General features: G+C 46.8%; 1 protein-coding gene across 4 annotated transcripts in view; it reads right to left on the bottom strand.

The window, feature by feature from the left end:
• The window catches only part of RAP1GAP2 (RAP1 GTPase activating protein 2), a 246064-nt gene that overhangs the window by 76531 nt on the left and 147748 nt on the right, over positions 1-21785 (bottom strand). The window lies entirely within an intron of this gene.

The raw sequence follows: 21785 nt of genomic DNA, 5'->3' as shown, positions 1-21785 counted from the left end.
CGCAGATGGCTTCCAAGTGTGTGGCTGTCTGTCTGTCTTTCTCTCTATTATCTATCCATCCATCTACTTATTCATCTATTCATTTATCTATCCATCTACTTACTCCTCTATCTACTTACCTAGTTATACATACATTCACCTTATCTACCTGTCTATTTGTCCACCTAGCCATCCACTCACTTATCTTCCTTCCTTCCTTCCTTCCTTCCTTCCTTCCTTCCTTCCTTCCTTCCTTCCTTCCTTCCTTCCTTCCTTCCTTCCTTCCTTCCTTCCTTCCTTCCTTCTTTTCTCCAGCCATGGTCACTGTCCTGGGCTTCTGACACCTTTTGAACATCTCCATTTGGATGTCCTACTTACATTTCCACATCTAAATTAACTCATTTTTCCAACAAAAAAGCTTCTTGAGGGTAGACACGATTTTCATTTTCTCCCTTTTTTTTTGCTGGCACCTGGCACTCATTGGATATTTCATATTCATTGATTGAATCTGCCTCAAACCTGACTCTTCTCTCAACTTCCTAGCTCACAAAATCATCCAATTAGAAGGGAATTGAGTTCAGCTTCCTCTTTCCCACTGATGGTCCCAGTATCTTTCAAGTCAAAAGTTCCCAATTATCTATGATTCTTCCCTCTCCCTCACTGCCCCCCAGGCAATCAGCTGCCAAACCACAGAATTATAAGCTTGAAGCTGAAAGGAAGCTTAGAAGTCATCAAGACCATTGGCATCAAGCTGAAATAGAAATAGATCCCTGAAGGCTGCATATTGACTTAGAAAACCCTAAATTAACATTATTCTCATTCCGGTGTATTATTTATTAATTTGTTAAATATTTCCTGATTACATTTTAATCTGGCTCCAGCCACATAGCTGCATAATTGATGCATCTGATTTACATCCCTGATGTATGACGATGACACATCCTTGTTTCACAAATGAGAAACTTGAGATCCAGAGAAATGGTTTACCCAAAATCATACAGGTTTTGGTAGCAGAGCTGGGACCCAATGCTACGTCCATTATACCATGCTAGCAAATCTCTCTTGTAAACATTGATTACTTCTATTCCTTTCTTTCTATAGCTTTGGCTCAGTTTAGTTTTTCATGTGCACAACTGGATGTACTCAGTGCTACTCAAAAGTAGTCATTAAGTTTCTTCCTTTCCCATCGCTCCCATGTCTAGACTACTTCATGTAGGTACCATTTGCTTTTTGACTTTAGTATTCCTTTATTAGGTGGAAAAAGTGGTTCCAAAACTGTGTGATCATTCTTTTAATTATGTAAGAGTTTATTATCCATTCTAAAGGTTATCCAGGTTTATCCATTCTATAGGTTATTCAGGTTCTCTTCCCCATATTCCCTGCCTCTGATCTAGTTCTATTCAGTACAACAAATATTTATTTAGTGTCTACTAAGTATATAGAATTGAGATTAAGAATTGGGGAGAGATACAAACTTTTGATATGACATGGAATTTACAGTCTATCAGGAGAGAAGACACTAAAAAATAATGCAAACTAATACATGATAAGAGAGATGTAGACAAGGTGTTCTGGGAGGTCTAGAGATGGGAAGGTCATGATGGACTATAAAACATGGAGGAGTAAAAAAAGCATCAGAAGGATATGAACAAAGGGACAGAGGTCAAAAGGTATACAATGCTGGGTTTGAATCCCAGTGCTGTCCCTTATCTAAGTAGTCTTGGGCAAGACACTTGAAAGTTAACTCATCTGTACAATTTGAAGGTAAAACTAGAAAGGATCCAAGATCCTTTCTAGCTCTAAGAGGTGGCAATGTTGGGTGGTAGGGCCTAGTGAAGTCCCACACTAGAAACTTGAAACCTTAGGACTCAAATGGTGGACATACTAAGAATTTTAAACTTAGCAGGCAAGGGAGAGAGTGTCCAGCAAATGAATGATGGAAGTGTCTCTTTGCATGAGGAAGACAGATCTGGCAGAAGGATGGTTTAGAGGGAGAAAGAAAATAAAGATCTGGAAATCTGCTGAGACGCTACTGCAATAATCTGGGAGAGTGATAATGAAGGTGATGGTGGGAAGAGAGAAAAGTAGACAAAGGTAGTTTAGTGATAGAGTCCTGGGCCTGGAGTCAGGAAGCCCAGAGTTCAAATCAGTGTCAGACACTTCCTGGTGGGATGATCCTGGGCAAGTCACTTCACCCTGTTTGCCTCAATTTCCCCATCTGTAAAATGAACTGGAGAAGGAAGTGGCAAACTATTCTAGTATCTTTATTGAAGACCCCAAATGAGGTAAAAAAGAGCTGGACATGACCAAAAATGACTGAACAACAACAGAAAAATGCAAGTGATATTTCAGAGATTGAACTCAGAGGATTTGGTGAGTGAATTGAAGTGAGAATAAGGGAAGATTCTTTAAAGCATTTTGTAACTGTGTTTACCTAAGCTGGTTTCCCTTGGCAGATTGATCCCCAGATATTTAGGCATTTTGTATTTGACTTCTCTTTTCATGATTTCCATATGGATTTTGTTATTGCTAAAAAGAAACACTATTGAGTTTGGTGTATATTTTGTGATCTGTTACCTGAAGTCTCAATTCATTTCTTTGCTGATTTTCTAGGGTTTTCTAAGTCAACCTCAATGTTGTCAGCAAGTCCAAATAGTTTAATTCTCTTTGCTTGTGCTTTTCCCTTGAAATTTCTTTCTCTTGTCCTTTTAACATTATTAGCGTCTCTAGAATATATATCCAATAACAGTGGGGAGAAAGAACATCCTTGCTTTACTCCTGTGTTTCCCTTAAGTGAGGAAAGAGTCAAGATAATAATCTAAGGTTTCATCTTAAATTTGAGGTGCTTATGGGACACCAAGTGGAGAGTCTTACTTCTATAGCGGGAAGAACACAGGACTTGGAAACAGGATGTAGGTGGATTAATGTCTTGTCTCTGACCAGTTATGTGTGGGGAAGACCCCAACTCTCTTGAGCCTAAGTTCTCTCATTTGTCGAGCATTTTCACAGGTTTGTCGCAAGGATCAAATAAGACAATCCATAGAAAGCCCTTGCAAAGCAAGCTCTTGAGTGCCATGTCAACGGCTGCTCCCGTCACTACATCTTGTCAACAGTTGGGAATCTGGATCTAGTCTAGAGCCTGGGAGACAGCTGAGGGCAGAAGATACTTGGAAGTAGGAAACTCATGAAGGTGGCTGGTGGAAACTGAAACCAGCCCAGAAGGACCTTTTTCAGCTAATGGAAAAGCTAGGTTTTGGGAATATCAGTGGAAAAAAAAAGAAATGGTGGCTACCAGTGGGATCTGGTAAAGGAAAACTGAAGGGAACCAAGATGATGGAACAATGGTCTTGCCCTTCTTGCTGTTGCTCTGCCCTGGAAATGGGGGTGGAGGGGGTAGACTGCCATCCTGAGCCAATGCCACTGACAGCAGAAGGTGCCGGCTTGTGCCTTGGCGAGTCTGAGGGGGCCAAGAGGCCAGACTTGTCCCTTCCACCTGGCTTTGCCCTTTAATTGGAGGGAACTGGAGTTTGGCAACGAGAAGCCTCTGGTTTTGCTCCCCCTTCTCCTACTTAATTATTACCTAAATAAATACTGCAGTCACAGAATAATCTTGGCAATCCTCAGGCACCAATAGCCTAATTACACTTGTTCACTACAGTGGCTGCTTGTGGGCCTTCATGTTAAATGGATTTCTTCCTCATGAGCCAGATGCCAAAAAAATACACAAGTCCTTTTGGGGTGGGGGAGGGGACAGAGAATACAAATCAGCTTAGCGGGAAGGGCCGAGTTCAAGGTCAGAGAGCCGGTTTGGCCCGAGAAGACCGAAAGGTGATTATGGATCATAGGAGAAAGGCTCTTTTGGGTCATCTTGTCCAATCCTTCCACCTTACATTTGGGGAAACTGAAGCACATTTTGTGAGACAGATTTGTGACTTCCAATCCTCCCACAGCGACATGAAGCATCCTCCTTCTGCCCTCGAGGACCCTCAGGTATTTCCCCACATTTTCTAGGCTTCAGTTTCCTAAGCTTTAAAGTGAGGGGGTGAACTCGATGACTTTCAAGGTCTTTCCACTTCCAAATCTGATTATTATTATCCGAACCTCCTAGATACATAAGTGCACATGCACATGCCCTTGCCCAGACACACAACCAGACTCACACACAAGCGTAATAAATGAATCTTTGATGGATCTGAGGATGCCAGGATGGCCTCTGGGGCTCTGAAGAATGTCTGATCCTTTTTTCCCACATGACAGCCCTTTAAATACTTAAAGGAACAAGCATAATACAGTGGAAAGAATGTTGGACTGGGTAACAGACAATCTGGTTATGAAACTCAACATGCACCGGGTTTTTCTCCAGAGCCCCCTGGAGTCGTCTGCAACTTCCGTTCCTCATTGACAATAATGTTCCATCTGACTCCCCTCCTCTATGAACACCAGTGGCTCCTTATTGTAGAAAGCATAAACCCTTCTGTTTGACTTTTAAAGCCTTCACAACTTGACCCCCATTCCATCTTTCCAGTCTGGTCATACTAATCTTACTCCCTCTCATTCCTCTCCAGACTTCCTCTATCCTCCTGAAGTCACTCTGGGACCAGCTCTTTACACACCAGCCCCAGAGTTCACCCATTGAAGAAATAAAAAGAAAAGGGAGGAGGAGGAGGAAGAAGAAGAAAAATTAGAAGAAAAGAAGAAGAAGAAGAATCTTGCTCTTGCGGCCTCTCCTTAGATTGGATAGGACCAATCTCCAAATGAAGCCAGTCTTTGCTCATTCACTTCCAGACTATACTTAGGACTTCTACCATACTCCCAAAGCCACACTTTTGAAAAATAAAAAGTATAAAAGGGCAATGGAAGACCTGAGTTCAAATCCAGCCTCAGACTCTGGCTAGCTGTACCTCCCTGGGCAAGAGATTTAACCTCTGTCTGCCTCGGTTTCCTCAACTATAAAATGGGGATTATAATAACACCTATCTCCCCAAGTTTTTGTTAAGATCAAATATCTGTAAGATGCCTGACACATAGTAAGCCCTTAATAAATGCTAGTTGACTATCAGACTCTCTTTCCTGCATTCTAAGGTCCAGCCTTCTCTCTGTTCCTCAAACACAGAATTCGTCTTCCATCTCCATGCTTTTGTACTAGGTACACCTCATGCCTCAAATATACTTCTCCCTTCCCCTTGCCTCCCCTTAGTCTCCAGTCTTTTATATTCCTATTTCATGACAGCAAAAATAGTAATTAGGATAAAACAGGGCAGCTTGGGTGGCTCAGTGGATAGAGCACTAGCCCTGAAGTCAGGAGGACTTGAGTTCAAATCTGACCTCAGACACTTAATACTTCCTGGCTGTGTGAACCTGTGCAAGTCACTTAACCCCAGTGAAATAGTAGGATTCCTTCAAGAGATGAACTCATTGATCGCCCAAAGATCTCACATTCAGAGAGCCGACCGTGAAAGGAATTCTTCTATCCCCAAACTCTGGGGTTCTTAGCATCTCTGCTCCTCACTCCCACCCCCTCCCCCATCCATTGCTCCAGCCAAAGATTGTCACCACCAAAGCTAAAGATGGCTGCCCCGGACTCGGACTTGTGTTTTCTCGGTTCCCCATGGCCAAAGACTTCTCCCCCTAGTGGCCAACCCTCTAAGGGGCGCCTCTTGGACCTTGTACCTTACCCAGTACACCCTAGCAAACTGTCACACTTCAGAGTAGTCGGGGTAGAAAATAGCAGTTCCCAGGGCACTGACGTTGCCTTCAAGAATCTCCAAGCACTGAAGAGGACACAAGAACAGATATAACCACTGACTCCTCACACCAACCGGGGGAGATTTCAGAAGCAGAGCTCGGTAAGAAGGATCACTTTCCTGACGCACACAGAAGTGGGTTAAGTTTTATTGGCTTCTCCCCCCCACGCAAGACAAGGAGAAAACCAAGGAAAAGCAGAGGATCACAGAATTCTGGCGTTGGAAGGGACCCCGAGGGGACGGTCACAGAGCTTCAGGGGCCTGTGAACTTACTGACTGAATCATAGTGTTCCCTTCACATGGCGCTCAATTAATGTTTTAGACTGGCTGATTGAGTTAAATACATGATTTGGAGAAGGGATCCATCTGCTTCAAGGCAACAGGGTTCCATATCCAGGGCACAAAAGGGGAGGAAGAAGCCCTGGCCAAACCATATCTGAACAGAATTTCCTTTCACCGTATAACCGACAGGTGGTCCTCTAGTCCTCCTGTAAGACATCCAAGGGAGAGGAAGTCAGCCTCCTTCTGGGCAGCTCGGTGGTCTCTGCTACGACCATCCACTGCTCCTGGCTCTGGCCTCTGAGAGCCAGTCAGAGCAAGGCAAACCTTCCTCCTCCTCTCCTTCTCCTCCTCTTCCTCCTTCCCCTCCTTTTCCTACTCAAGAAAGTCCTTCAAATTCTTGAAGGCAAGTGAGGAAGAAGGTGAGGTAGTCAGAACACAAGCCAGGGGCTCTGCCCATTTTTCTCTCCATCCAGCTCCAGCCCCAGCCCTGGTGGAAGGCAAATACTCCCAGCTGAGACATTTGACAGAGGAGGCAGGAGCAGAGCTTTCAACTTCTTCAGTGACCGGTTGTTCTGAGAACATCTGACTTTCTAAGTTGCAGCTCCAGGACTGGAGGCTATACCTCTCCCCACACCCTTATCTGCCTCTATAGCTACATATACCTACATATGTCTGTATTTCCATATAAATGTAGATATAGCAGCAGATATAGAAAGATATACGTACACATATACATAGGGGGAAACATATGGGTGTAGGTATAAATGTATATGGTTGTAAATAGATATAAAGATATAGGTATATAGATTAGATATAAGTATCAATATATATGTTTGTAAATATATAGACAGAAAGGAATAGATATAGGTTGTAAATATAAGAAAGGGTTTAGATATATAGATTAGATATAGGTATAAATATATAGGCTTAGAAATATATGATTGTAAATATATACGTAGAAAGGGTTTAGATACATATATAGATATGGATGTAGTCATAGGTGTATATACATATGATTATAATTATACAGATAGAAAGAGATAGGTATAGATATAGATTAGATATAGGTATAAATATATATAGACTTAGAAAGATATGATTGTAAATATATAGGTAGAAAGGGTTTAAATATAGATATAAATTAGATATGGATGTAGTCATAGGTATATATATATGATTATAAATATAGAGAGAGAAAGGGATAGATATAGATAAGAATATAAATAGATAGAAAGGGATAAGTATACATATAGATTAGCTATAGGTCTAAATATATATGTCGGCATAGATATATATGATTATAAATATATAGCAGAAAGGGATAGGTATAGATATAGATTAAATATAGGTATAAATATATGTATAGATATAGGTAGAGATATCGATTAGATTATAGATATAGGGAAAGATATAGGTATAGATATAGGCCAGATATAGATATATTAATACAGGTTGATACAGATGTAGATTAGATATTAAATATTTCTCAAGATTAAAAGATCTCCAGAGTCTTTGGGAAATCTCATTATCAATTATTAAAATTAATCACTCTTGTTCACACTTTTACGGCGCTTTAAGCCTCACAGCCACTGTGAAATAGGGACTTTTATTGTTCTCATTTTATAGAGGAGAAAACTAATTTTCAGTCTTACCCAGGGTCACACAGCTAATAACCTCACCTGAAGTGAGATTCTAATCCAAGTCTTCCCAACTCATCCACATCCTGACCCTTCCTGGGCCATGCAAAGGACAAAGGCTAGAAGGAGGACGCAGCATTTAACCAGGCCTGACGTCCTAATCTTTGGCAGTTGGTTTGTTTGGCCGAGGGAGGCTGCTACTAATGAAGCCAGGGTCATAGGCTTAATTGCTGGGGTTGGGGAGGGGGGGGCACGCAGAGGTTTTTCTTTATTCTCTGGCCACAGATTATCTTCCACTTGTCCAGCTCAGTCATTTAGCAAATATCTGCTCTTGGGCACAAAAGTCCGAGAGCAGGAAAGAAGCCAGTTCAATGTAGTCCTTTCCCAAGAATTACAACACAAAAGATCTGTCTCTTTAGATAAATGTGATAATATCTTATATGTTAATTCATAAACTAATAATCACCTAAGTATATATTACTTTCTTATATATTATATATTCATATATATTATATCCTATTATATATTTAATCATGTATTATATTTGGAAATCTTTAAGTGCTCCATGTGGGTATTATTATTATTATAAAACAAAGGGCTTATCTCGCTGGCCTCCATTTCTTCCTCTGCAATGAGTGACTCTAAGGGTCTAATGGCATAATTCTGGCATTTCCCCCAATCCATTTCATTTTAAGTTTCTTGCTAGTCAGAGAATTGGACCTGAGTTTCTCACAATTTCCTTTATTTCCTGTTCATCTGTTGCTAATCCCCTTGTTATTTTTGAAAGAGTAATTTGGTTTCCCTCTTTTTCTTTGACTTGAAAATCAAATGAGTTAATGGATGAGCCCACAGTTTTTAAAGGAGACTTGTCACTGTGGGAAGCAGCCACAACTCCCATCTGTAAGCATTTGTGCAGGTCCCGGGTCAAGGGGCTCTGCAGCCAGCTCTTGCTGCCTCTCAGATGGGTGATTTTAAGCCAAACCAGGTAAGGAAAGCACTTTCTTCCCAGCAGCCCAGTGAGGTATTATTAATTACTCCCTACTTTACATAGGAGGAAACGGGCTTGGAAAGGTTAAGATTTTTATGGATCACAGATTTAGGGCTGAAAGGACTTTCTTGTTGTTGTTAATTTCAGCCATGTCTGACTGTGACCCCATGTGGGTTTTCTTGGCAGAGACACCAGAGTGGGTGGCCATTTCCTTTTCCGGCTCATTTTACAGATGGGGAAACTGAGGCAAACATGATGAATGACATGCTCGGAGTCACACAGATAGTGAGTATCTGCAGCTGAATTTGGGCTGACTGACTCAAGCGTGCTACCCCAAAGCAGGAACTTCCAAAGCCATCCAATCCAAACTTTTACAGCTGGGGAAATTGAGGTCCAGAAAGATAGAATCCCTTGCTCACAGGGATTTGAATCCTGAGCATACCCCACAGCTTCTCAATTCCCTTTATATCTAAGACTGTAAATTGCAGAAATGAGATGCAATTGCATTTGTAGAAGGAATTCCCTCTCCTGGGAGTAACTTGTACCAATGAGATCACCGAACCAATCTCTGGCCTGGGGACATGCAAATATAAAGAATTGGATCTGAAACTCAAAGTCTGGTATTATGGTGACCCTAGACTTGGAGGTCAGAAGAACTGAGTTCAAATCCAGCCTCAGATACTTCCTTAATTGCATGACCCTGGGCAAGTCACAAAGTGGACAGCCTCCCAGGCTTTCTGTAGAGATAATAATGATAATAATAAGAGCCTTGCAAACCATAAAGTGTTGTATAAATACTAGCTATTATTACTTATTATTGTTAAGGGATTATAAAATGACTTGGATCTTGCCTTAAGGAGGCAATTTAGTGCAGCCAGGAAGTCTTCCTGAGTTCAAATTTGGCCTCGAACACCAGTGAGTGATCCTGTCTGCCTCAGTTTCCTCATTTGTAAAATGAGCCAGAGAAGGAAATGGCAAAAACCACTCCAGTATCTTTGGCAAGAAACCTCCAAATGGAATCACTGAGAGTCAAACATAAATGAAATGACTAAACAATAGTGAGCATGGTACCAGGTTGGGACCAACTGCTTTGCTGAGAAAAGTGATTTTAATTGTATTACAAAAAGCAAATCAAAGGACAGCCCATGGGAAACATTCAAATATGAAAAACAAACAGGTGCATGAGAGAGTCACAGAGAAAGAATAAGGGAGAATTTGCTGCTCGTTAAACTCCAACTATCTCTGGGCTTCCAGATTCTCTTTGAATTGGTGTTGATGTGCATATAGACTTTCTAGAGTAAATGAAAACAAATGTCCCAGAACTCTATGGTGCCTGAGGAGCAAAGGATCTTAGAAGGAGCTGAAGTGCAGAGCAGGCGAGTGACTGCCTAGGCCACAGTCCTCGAGGGTCAACCAGTCTGTATGCTACATGGTGCAGCAGAAACAACTGAGTCCCGCCAAAGTGGGGGAGGGTTCCTCAAGGTCACCCAAATAGTAACTGTTAGAGGTGCTGCCTGAAGCCAGGTCCCGGGGACCACCTTTCAGGAAGCTGGAAATGGGAGCTTATACCATATGGAACTGAATGGAAGGAAATGAGAATGTTTAATCTGGAGAAGAAAAGACTTAGGTGGGCTGTGATCTTGGGCTTCCAACATCTGAGTGGCTGACACATGGATAAAAGATGAGACTCGTCCTGCTTTGGCCCTGGAGAAACTACTTAACCCAGCTTGCTTCCAAAAGATGAAAAGAAGGAAAGAAAGAAAGAAAGGAAGGAAGGAAGGAAGGAAGGAAGGAAGGAAGGAAGGAAGGAAGGAAGGAAGGAAGGAAGGAAGGAAGGAAGGAAGAAAAAGAAAGAAAGAAAGAAAGAAAGAAAGAAAGAAAGAAAGAAAGAAAGAAAGAAAAAAAGAGAAAGAAAGCAAGAGAAAAAACAACCAAAAGGAAAACTGACTAATTAGAACTATCTAAAGTGGATGAACTGTCTCATAAGGTAATGAGTTCTGCATAAATGGAGGTACTCAAGCAAAGGCTTGCTGACCACTCATCTGATAGTGATTGGGAACACAGAACTGCCTCTATGTACTCATCAACACCTCATTTTATAGATGAGGAAACTGAGGACCAGGAAAACTGGCCAACTTCTCCCAGGTCACACAGCTCATCAGTGGAGGAAGATCTGAACGCAGCCCTTTTTATTCCAGAGTCTGTGCTCTTTGCTTGGGTATGAGCTGGGCTAGATGGACTCTGAGGTCCCTTACACCTCAGCCATTCTCCAAGACCTCAAACCCAGTTTTTGCTGGTGTCTTTCCAACACCCTAAATAAGCTCTCCTCCGATGCTGAGCTCTGATTTTCTTCGTTCCAGCTCCTCCCTGCCCTAAGCACTGCCCTCTGGCCCTGGGCACTGCAATGAAGGAGCTATTTGGCCATTTTCGGACATCTGGGTGCTCTCTAGCTGTCCACATCGCTGCTATCGACATCTTGCTTCCCGTCACTGATTTCTGTCCCTCTGGGGCACATTCCGGAAAGTGGAATTTCAGAGTCAAGGGATAGCCAGTTTTAGAGGCTTTCTAGGGCAGGGAGTTGGGGGGGGGGCGGAATCTGAAGCTCATCCCAGTCTTCCCAGGGGGTTATGGCCCCAGCTGTGGTTCTGTAGCCTTGGACGGGGAAGAGACTCCCACCGTCCCCCAGAGACTTCATGGACCACAAGATCTAAGGCTTGATAGGGTCTCCGAAATCGGCTAGTCCAATCTCCCCATTTTACAGGTAAGGAAATGGAGGCCATGAGAATGATTTGGCCAAAGTCACAGAGTTAGAGGCAGGATTCAAGGCCTCAGGGAAGGAGATACCACTTTCTAAGGCTTTCTAAGGCTGTTGCCAAAAAGACTGTTTTATGGGGAAGATACAGAAGGCAAGCACTCACAGGACAGTCAGAAAAAGCAATACAAGGACACTCTCAGGGTCTCTCTGAAGAACTTTAGAATTGATGGTGTGATACGGGAGACACTGGCACAGAACCCCCCCAATCGAGGAAGCGGATTTCCCAGAACCATAGGCCGACCGTCTGCAGCATTAGCCGTGGAAGCACGGAGAAAACCCAAGGTTATCAGCAAGAGTGTTTGCCCGGGCCCTCCCTGCCCGTCTCTGTTGACTCTCCAGCATGTGGCCTGTTTGCTCTCCCGGTCAGAGCCACACTCCTGTCCCCATCTCCCAGCAACGCTATCTCTGCGGGAGGAGCTATCGCCCAGGGAGGGAAGGAGGTCTTGCTCCATCAGCTCGTCCTGGGGAAATGTCACTTGGGGCAGGTTCTCTGACGGGGACTCCCCTTGTGGTGAAGGGCTCCTGCTGCCTTGGGGGCACCTTGGACAAGCTGGGACACTGTCCCCGGCAGACAAGAGCTCCGTGTGTTGGGAAGGGAATGGAGCTGGGAGAGGGGGCGGGGATCCAATCACTGGGGCTGGAAAGTAGCGGGTCAAACCTCAAGGGGGGTGGGGTCAGAGGACCTAGATAGGTTCCCTTACATGCTGTGTGACCTTGGGCTGCGCCTCAGTTTCCCAATCCTAAGCAGGTTAGACTAGATGACCTCAAAGGGTCCTTTCTGCTCTAAATTTGGGAACCTGCTTCTCCCAGAGGGCAGGATGAGCCTGGGCAACAAGAAGGACACATGCCTGTCTCATGGTGGGATGGCACAGGTGTGCTTCCACCTGGAGGGTGAGAGGGGCAGGCTAGCCCGTCTCTGGGATCCAGGACAGAGCTATGGTCTAGCCTCTAGCCGAAAGAACTCAGGGTTTTAGTCCCTTTTTCTTTCTATCCCAAGCACTTAGCACAATCACTGCCAAACAAGAATATTTATATAGTGCTTTATATAAATATATAAGCACTATATAAATATAGTGCTTTACAGTTTACTAAAATCTTTGCAATATTATCTCATGGGATCCTCACAACACTTTTGAAAAGTAAATGCTATTATTATTTTACAGACAAAGAAACTGAGGAATTCAAGCCTAAGTGGTTTGCTCAGAGTCACACGGTATTTGAGCTTGTCTTTCCGACTGTAGGTCCATCATTTTAGCTAGTGGATCACCTGGCTGCCTCAATTCCTCATCTGTAAAATGGGGCAGGGGATCTCCAAGGTCTTCAGCATTCTGAATCTGGGGCGCTATGAACTTCGGATCACACATCAGGGAGGTGGGAGGCGCCCCTCAGAAACGACCCGCTCTTCCTTTACCCTCCTTGCAGACCGGTCCCAACATCTCTGGATGCGCCAGTCTTCATCCCTGCTCTGTTATTAACCCTCCAGAGAAGGCCTTCTCCAGCCTGGGAGTCTTCCTCCACTGTAAAGTTACTTTCCATCTCCTCCGGTTGCATCCGGGAGATCTCTTTTTCTGGACACATCCTCAGCATTAAAATGTAACCTCATGGAGGGCAGGAACCAGTTTTTGGTTTTCATCACGTCCCCGGCTCAGCGTTATTCAATAAATGCTTGGGGAGCAGTTGGAAAATTGAAGGAACCCAGGGATCCCAGCCTTCAAGATTTGGGAAGAGCAAGTTCAGTTCCCTTCTTTTCAGAGGAAGAAACCAAGTAATGATGTAGCAACAGCGAGTTAGTGGCAGAATTAAGATCAGAAGCTAAGGCTCCAACTCCAGTTTAGGAGTCTCTTTACCCTCCCCAAAGTGAGCTTGAAAATTCAAGATTCTGTGGTTCATTCTTTGACCAACTCAAAAGTGCTCATCTCTTCTCAAATATGGCAGCCTTTGGAGGAATGGACGTAGGAGGATGCTAGTAAATATTTAACAATGGGCTCTCTGAAAAATCATCTTTTCAGCTTAATTCATATTATTAAAATTTCCTCCATCACTTTCTTCAATCTAGACCATCAACAGAGTAATAAACCAAGTCCTGATTTGTAGTTTGTTGGTTTCCATGCGAAGCTTAAAAATGAAAAGTTTAAAATGAGTTGTTAGCTCCAGCACTAACCTGGGTCTGGGTCAGTCTCGTGCCAGTGTCTCAGAAGTGACGTGGTGGATTAATTTTAAGGAAAGAAAAGGTGAGAACTCACCCATCAGACCCCTCCCCTCCCAGAGCAAAGTCTGAGTTCTTTTGGGAAGAGGATAAGGAGGACCGCCAGAGACTAGGCAGCGTGGTTTAGAAATGGCAAGAAAATAGAGTAAGGCCTTTTAAGACTGACACTGAAACTTCCTGGGCTTCAACTTCACCATCTATAAAATCCAGGTTTGGACATCAAGGAAGATTCCCTTCAGTTCAAGACAGCTAGATGGTGCAGTGGATAGAGCACGGCTCCTAAAATCAGGAGGACTTGAATTCAAATCTGGAAAAACTCACTTATTAGCTGGGTGACCTTAAGCAAGTCACTTATCCCCAATGTCCTCATCCCCCAAAAAGATTCTCTTTAATCTTTATTTCTAGGGTCTGTGGTCCTTTTCTCAATCTGCTGCTAAGAGGAAGTGATCTTTCCTTTCTCTGCATTGCATCCACTGCAGCATTTATCAGGGTGGGGGGAGTCTCTAGACCAGCCCTCTCCTTCCTTCTCCATTTGCCATTTCCCACTTTTTCTCATCCTTCCTCTTCCTCCTCCCTATTTCCCTCCAGATGCTGCCAGCAGCGCCACCCCCCCTCCTTCCCCTCCCTTCCAGAGCCAATCAGCCCTCTCATTCCCATCTGACATTTTGGAAACTTCCAGAGCCTGCTGCCAAATCAGATCAGATGCCCCTTGTGCCATTTGCTAATGACCCCGGTTCCCTCCCAGAGTGCGCTCCTGCAGCCCCACGGCCTTGAATTCCGTTTATAATTGAGATCAGACATCCGAGCAGCCACTTCCACTTAGCCGGTGGATTAGGGCCGAGGACCTTCCGTCGGCCCCCCCTCTCAGAAAGAGCAGCCAGATTCTACTTCTGGAGACAAGCAGGGGCCGCAGACCTCGGATAGATCCCCCTCCCCACCTCATCCCTTCAGAAAAGAAAGAGGCTCCTTGTTTCTGAGGTGTCCTTTCCCCTTGAGTCTGAATTGAGCCATGGGGAGCCCAGCGTTGGGGAGCACCATAGAGATGTTTCTCATTTTACATTTTACAAAAGAAAATCGAAGCAGACTTAACCACAGTCACATGTAATAAGGAAAAGAGGCAGGGACCCCCAGGGCCAGGAGCCAGCCCCACAATTCACAGAGGAAGACCCCGCAGTGGTCCCCCTCTGGTCCGTAAGTAGTAGGGGCAGCTAGGAGCCACAGTGGATAGAGCCCCAGGCTTGGAGTCTGGGAAACCTGAGTCCCATCTGGCATCTAGGGCCGGGATCCTTTTCCTACTCTGCTGCTAAGAGGAAGCGATCTTTCCTTTCCCTGCATTGCCTCCCTGGGCAAGCCCCTCCTCCCTGTCTGTCTCAGTTTCTTTATTTGTCAGATGAGCTGGGGAAGGAAATGGCCGACGCCCTGGTCTCTCTGCCCCCCAAAACCCAAATGGGGTCACAAAGAGAGAAATGAAATATCACAAAAGCCTCAGAGCCGGGATGGGGACCAGGCCCTCTGCTCCCAGGGCTCTTGTCACCGGGCCACGAGGGCTTGGATTATGGGAACCGCTCAATAAAAGCTGCTAGATGGCCGGAATGAGGTCACCCGTGAAAGAGTTCATGAAAAAGACCGGTTCTTCCTCCGCCCATCACGAGGTCCTCCACCCTCCAAACAAGGGGGCAGTGTGGCTGATGGGATGTCACCTGGAAAAGGTGCCCCAAGGTCCTGCAGGAGCATGCGCAGGGAGGCAGGGGCACGCACCCTAGTAAATTGGAGAGGACTGGGCCGGGCACAAGGCAGCGGTCCGAAGGAGCTTTAAGTGGACAGTGAGACCCCCGCCCCCTCCTCCCCACCCACCCCCTCTGCCCCAGACACAAAGGGGCGATGACAACAGGCATCTGTAGAGTGTCAGGGCTGGCTCAGATCCCTGCCCAAGCTCCGTGGCCAGCTGAGGGACTTCTGCTTCCTGGCCTTCAGAATCCTCCTCTGGGAAAGGAGGCGGTTGGACCAGGTGGCCCCCGTCCGTTCTAGAAATGGGGGCTTGGTTGCACTTCCACCGCCAAATGCCCGCGTAATCTTGCCTTTCCGGCTCCTTGAGCCTCAGTTTCCTTATCTATATCTGTCCTTATCTATGTTTCCTATCTATATAGAACTTGATCTCAGGGACCTGTCCCTAATAACGCGCAGGAAACAAGGTAAGAACTAGCCCCATTTCACAGATGAGGGGACCAAGGGTTCGGACGGAACTTCTCCCTTCCCAACTCCAAGTTCAGGATACCACAAGGCCTCTCCGGGTCACAGACGTTAGAGCTCTTAGGACCCCCCGGGCTACCCCTGCCCCTCCCGGAGAGGGAAGGAAGCTTTCCTGGGGCCACACAGCCGGCTCGGGCGCTCAGAGCCGGAGTCTTGCCCCGGGGCGGGGAGGTTCCCTCTCTCCCAGAGTCCCCTTCTCCGCTTTAGCTGTGTCTGAACCGGCCTGAGGCTGCTCGCCACTCTCCTAACTAGTCGTTCCCGGTCACGCTGACAGAAGCCAAAACATACAAGTGAGAACAGCTGCTGGCCGGGACTCAGACCTGCCCCGGCCCGGACCAAGCCCCCGGCCGCCTCCGGGCCGGGACTCAGACCTGCCCCGGCCCGGAGGGAGCGGGGCGGGGCTCTCCGGCCCAAACCAAGCCCCCGGCCGCCTGCGGGCACGGGGCGGGGAGACAAGCCCCCTCTGATCGGCCGCGGTGGGATGGGCCGAAGGTGGTCTGGGGGTCTGGGCCCGCGGGGGGGGAAGGAGCCCGCACTTGTGGCCAGCCCGGGGTCCGCTGCTGTGACACGGGCCTGGTGCCCAGGCGGGGCCTCGGAGCTCCGCGGGAACCGCCCGGGACTTGGGCACGGGAGGGCCTGGGTGGGTCGTCTGGGGGTGCGAGCCCGAAGGAGACCCGCCAGGAGGGGAGGAGCTGCCGCCGGCCAGGCGGCCCTGACGCCCTCCGCCGCGGGGCCTTCCCCGGGACCTCCCGGAGGCCGGCCTGCCGAGGCGAGAGGGCCGCGGGAGCAGCTCGTCTGCTGAGCCTGGTTTGGCCCCGGCCCCGGTTCTCCAGGGAGGAAATGTCTGCGATTCTTGGAGGAGGGGGAGGGGAGGGAAAGCTCCCGTCGGACAGCTCCGAGCCCCTCCGTCTCAGCCACAAGCATTTCCTCGAACCTGGCTCCAGGCGTGGGCGGGGCCGGGACGAGCTTGCTCCCCACTCCCTGCCAGCTCTGTCTCAAAGGCACAGGCAAGTCACGCAGCGTCCCGGGGGGGAAGGGGAGCCCACGCGGAGTTGCCATCCCCAGTGGGGAGCCAGGCAGGGGCGTCGGGGCGGACCGGGCAGCGACTGCTACATTTCCAGCCTGAGCATTTGGGCCCCAGGAGCCAACGAGCGCTCGAACCCGGGCCGGAAAACCGGGGAGAAAATGTTAGTAATGCAGATTAAACTTGAAAGGGATGGCTTGCTTTTTGGAGAGCCGGTTGTTAAACATTTCCCAGCAACTTCCTGGAGACACTAACACAGAGGAAAGGGAGAATGACAGAAAAAAACTGTTTTGGGTATTCGATCATAGACCAGGTAGGACTGGAGCTTTAGAGCCCGCCTGTCCTATGGAGGGGAGGGAAGCAACACCGCACTGTGTTGTCCCGAGTAGGGGGAGAAAAAAGCAACCTGCTAGAACAGAACATCCTCTGGTCTTGGAACCAAAGGATTGAACGTGTTTGCTCCGCTATCTACTTGGTAAGCGTTATCCTGGGCAAGTCACTTCCCCTCCTCCAAACCTCAGTTTCCTGCTGTTTAATATAAGGAGATGGCCCAGAGGGGGTCTGCCCCCTTCCATGACCCCACTCACTATCTGTGTGATCTTGGGCAAATCCCTTCGGTGCCTCAGTTTCCCCAACTGTAGAATAGGAATAGTAATAGCATCTGCCTCCAGGCTTATTGTGGGAGTCAAAATGAAGTAATATTTGGAAGGTGCTCAGCACAGAGCCCTGCGCCCAAGTGAGCAATAGAAATGTTAGCTGTTGTGAACGAGCAATGGGCACAATCTGGGCGGCCGTGGGGGGCAGCAGCGAGGCCCAGGCTCTGGAGGAGCAGAGGAGAAGCCCAGGGACAGAGAAGGGACAGGTGGAGGTTTCTGAATCCGGCCCGTCCTGCCCAGGCTGGGTGTGGATTTCCTGACTTGTGGGCTGGCCCGGCCTGCCATCTCACACTCCCGGCCCTCTCTCCCTCTCCAGAGGGTGTGTGCCCTGGATGCGGGCTCTCCTTGGTACTGGCCCAAAGCAAGCAAATCGAAGGAGGAAAATCAGAGTGAGCGTGTACGGGAGGAAGGAGGAGGCTAGAGATGGAAACCGTCCCTGCTTCCTGAGACGGCGACTTTGGGCCAGCCAAGGGTTTCCTGGGCCTTGAAGGGGAACCCACAGGACTGCCCATCCCAGGCTTACAGACAGCAGAGCTGAGAACTGAGAACATGGGCTTGGAACTCAATCCAGGAGGCGACCCGACTGCCCAGAACCTCGCTGAGAGAGAGGATAGCAGAGAGAAGGCTGTTACACTCCTCTGCCTCATGTCTCCTAGGCCCTCAGGTCATTTCATCTCTGATTTCAGGCTCCTGAACTTGGAACTGATCAATCAGCAGTCAATAAGCACATATTATGCACTTACTGCGTTCCAACCAAAATTCTTTTATTAAGCACCTATTCCATGACTGGTTGGAGGCAGCTTGGTGTTACAGTAGCTAAAGCATCAGGCCTGGGGTCAAATAAACTCATCAGGCCTCGGATTCATGTAAGCCATGTGACCTTGGATTAGTCACTTAACTCTGCCTCAGTCTCCCCATCTGTCAAATGAGTTGGAGAAGGAAATGGCAAACCATTCCAATATCTCTATCGAGAAAATCCCCCACAGGTTTCCAAAGAGCCGGTCACAACTGAAATGACTGAACACTAACAACGTTACATGGCAGGGACTGGGCTACAGAGAAGAAAAAGAGACAGAAATAGGTCCTGCCCTCATGGATCCTATCAGAGGACATATGTACAAATTCATGCATAAAACATTAGGACTGAGATTGGGGCTGTGACTTCACTGACAAAGAGATCAGCTGAGTGAGAAAATGCCTTCTGCTAACTGTCACCATCTCTGCCACAGAGCATTAGAACGAGAGTTTTCTTCACCTTTTTTGGGTCACGGATCGCGTGGACAGTCTGTCTGGTGACTCCTACGGATCCCTTCTCAGCCAAACTTTCTAAATGAATAAGACCAAACACACAGGCTTTGAGGGAAACCAATTCTACTGAAATATAGCTGCCAAGATAATAAAAACAACAACAACAACAACAACACACAAGTCAGGAGGACCTGAGTTCAAATATGACCTCAGACACCACTTCCTAGCTGTGTGATCCTGAGTAGTCATTTAACCCCAATTGCCTCAGCAAAAAAACAAACAAACAAAAAAAAATCAACACAAGCTCACAGACTCCAAGTGAAGGACCCCTTTCTGGGAAGGTTATTAAAAGCACTGAGGAGCTTCAGTGATCTTCCCAAAGTCCTATAGCCAGCTCTCCTGCACCCCTCCACAACACCTTGCTACCTCACGCACAGAATGTCAGTAGCCTGAACAAAAGATCCTCTTTATTTTTAAGGGTTGGGGGAGGCTCTAATGCTTCAGTGCTGTCTCCAGTGCCTTCCTCTTGTTCCCCTCTGCCCCCCTCCCTCCCCTGCCAATTTCTATCCTCATCCTGAAGGGCCCTTTTCAAGCTCCTCCTCTTTCCATCAGGATTTATCAGGCACTATTTTTGGTTTGATTCCCACAGCTCCCTTGGCCATAAACAGGCTGTGCCCATCTTGAGAAGAGGGAGAAAGAGGGAGGGAGGGAGGAAGGGAGGGAGAGAGAAAGAGACAGACAGAAAGAGACAGAGACTGAAAGAGAACGAGAGACAGAGACAGAAACTGAAAGAGAGACAGAGACAGAGACTGAAAGAGAACCAGAGAGAGAGAGAGAGAGAGAGAGAGAGAGAGAGAGAGAGAGAGAGAGAGAGAGAGAAACTGAAAGAGAACCAAAGAGAGAGACAGAGAGAAGGGAGGAAAATCCATTCTCAGCTCGTGTTCATGAGGAAGCCCTCACAGAAGAGGAAGAACTGACCCCTGATTCAGCTGTAAGTGGTTAGGTCTCTGTTGGCTCTTGCAGAGTTCACCAATTTAAGGCTGCAAGGGAATTTAAAGGTCATTTAGATTAACTCCCTCATTTTATAGTTGGGGAAACTGAGGCACAGAATGTTCTAAGGGCTTTGCCTCAGGTCACCCAGGTGGGAAGATCACTTGTGTTGAAATGGATGAAACAGGAACTCAGAACCTTAAATGTTGAAAATTATCTTTACATGTAATTGTGAAAAATAAAATGCTGTGAAGTGGGGGAAAAGATATATTTGGCAAGCAAACAAAAAAAAGGAAAAGGATGAAAAACTGAATTTAAATTCAGCCTGTGTGACCCTGAGCCAGTCATTTAACTTGCCTGCCTCAGTTTCCTCATTTGTAAGTAGGGATAACATCTATGATAAAATGAGGTTATCTTTGTAAGGCGCTTTTTTGTCAGTTGTTGATTAGTCATGGCAACTCTCTGTGATCCCTTTTGGGATTTTCTTGGTGAAGATACTAGAGTGGCTTGTTATTTCCTTCTCCCGTTCATTTGACAGAGAAGAAAACTGAGGCAAACAGAACAAAAGGACTTACCAAGGGTCACACAGCTAGTCTGAGGCTGGATTTGAATTCAGATTTTCCTGACTCCAGGCCAGGCCCAAAGGCACTTTTATTATTATTATTGTTTATTACTGTTATTTATTCTGACTCCAAGTTAAATCTACTTCCCACTGCTTTCTTGGACTTTGCTCAACTTAAAAGAAAGACAGTTTTTCAAGGAGCCCACGGGGTCTGAGCTTCGGGATTTGGTTTCTGGACCCGAGGCTTTAATTGGCTCCCATTCTGAGGAGTTAGTGCGGTCTGGGCAATGGGGAAGCAATATGGAGGAAATGTGGAGGGATGTGGGAAGGGGGAGGGAGGGAGGGGAAGGAAACCAAGCCAGAGAAGGAAGGAAGGGCGGGGCGGGGGGGGGGGGGGGGGTGGAATTCAGGTGGGCAGCATGGGCTCCCTGCCTATTCATGCTACCCACACAGTAGGAAGAAAAACCAGTCCCAGAGGGAGAGAGCAGATGGTCCAGCCTAGGCTGGGGGCTCAGCAACGGGGAGAGACTTCTAGGAAGTGGGAATAGGCCTGTAGTGGAGTAAATCCGAGTCTGGTGTCTGAGGCCCCCCAAACACTATCTAATTGTATGGCTTTAGACCAGTCACATCCTCTGTGCCTCAGTTTCCTCATCTGTAAAAATGGGGGGAGGCTGGATTGAACTAAATGGTTTCTGAGGTCCCTTTTAGCCCTACGTCTATGATGCTATTATCCAAATTCTAAAGGCCCTATTCCAGAACTTTGAAAGCTTCTCCAAGTCTCCTTTTTCCATCTCATCTCCACGAGGCCGCTAATCTACCCAGTGGATAGAGCCCTGCGTGGGCTTGGATTCACATACTTCCTAGCTGTGTGGCTCTGGGCAACTCATATTCTGTCTGCCTCAGTTTCTTCTTCAGGAAAATGGGGCCAAGGGCTGCTGTGCCAACAACTGAGACAATATGACAATTTTGAGACAATGAGACAATATTTGTAACACTGTAAACCTTTAAAGTGATAACATTGACTCTATGTTTTGCGTGTGTTTGAATATATGTATATACATGGAGGGAGGGAGAGACAGAGAAGGGGGAGAGAGAGGAAGAGAAAGGGAGACAGAGAGAGAGACAGAAAAAGAGGGGAGAGAGAGAGGAAGAGGAGAGAGAGAGAGAGAGAGAGAGAGAGAGAGAGAGAGAGAGAGAGAGTGTTGTGTGCTTGTCTCCCCCATTAGGATGGCAGCTGGTAGAGAGCTGGCTGTTTTTGCCTTTCTCTGTGTCTCCAGCACTTAGCTCTAAGTAGGCACCTTATGTTTGCAGACTGATTAAATGATCCTCAGAAAAAGCCCGAAGAAGTTCCCTTTCTCTCTAACTAAGAGCCTCTGGCAGCCTCTGCCGGCCCTCCCCACGGAG

The sequence above is a fragment of the Sarcophilus harrisii genome, chromosome 4 (genome assembly GCF_902635505.1).
Source record: "Sarcophilus harrisii chromosome 4, mSarHar1.11, whole genome shotgun sequence".
Taxonomy (NCBI): domain Eukaryota; kingdom Metazoa; phylum Chordata; class Mammalia; order Dasyuromorphia; family Dasyuridae; genus Sarcophilus; species Sarcophilus harrisii.
This window is presented reverse-complemented; position numbering and strand designations above follow the sequence as displayed.